Here is a 575-nt window from a genome sequence, read left to right as displayed (position 1 = left end):
GGCGGGGCGAGGGAGGCGGTGTGGCCGGCTGAGAGGTGGGAGGTCGTGGGATGGTGGAGCATCAGCAGAGAGAGGAGTGGGGTAGGTGAGAGGGATAAGGTGGGATGTTTTTTTGCGCGTGCAGTTCGGTCAGTCATTGCCACTGATTAGTTTGTAGCTACGGGGTAGGTTCGAGTGTTATCAGAATAAGCCTAGGTGTTAGCAGAATAAGGGTCTTAAGGGGTGTTATCATAATAGACCCACCCTATATATATATAGGGTGGGTCTATTCTAATAACACCCTTAAGACCTTATTCTGCTAACACCCCTTATTCTGCTAACACCATCGAGCTGATCCGTATAGAAACTAACCCCGCAGAACAAACGAACGAACTGCACCGAACAAAAAAAACCACACCCCACCTTATCCTCCCACTCTCCCCACGACCCCAGCCAGCTACCTCTCTCCCCGCGCCATCCCACCTCCCTCCCCACCTTCTCCGATGCGGCGTGCCCCTGCCCTCCCCACCTTCTCTAGCGACGCCGCCCACCACCACCTCCCTCCCCGCACCGCGCCCCACCTCCCTTCCCACCTT

This window comes from Triticum dicoccoides, chromosome 3B (genome assembly GCF_002162155.2).
Source record: "Triticum dicoccoides isolate Atlit2015 ecotype Zavitan chromosome 3B, WEW_v2.0, whole genome shotgun sequence".
NCBI lineage: Eukaryota > Viridiplantae > Streptophyta > Magnoliopsida > Poales > Poaceae > Triticum > Triticum dicoccoides.
The sequence above is the reverse complement of the archived record's forward strand: the minus strand, read 5'-3'. Positions refer to the sequence as shown.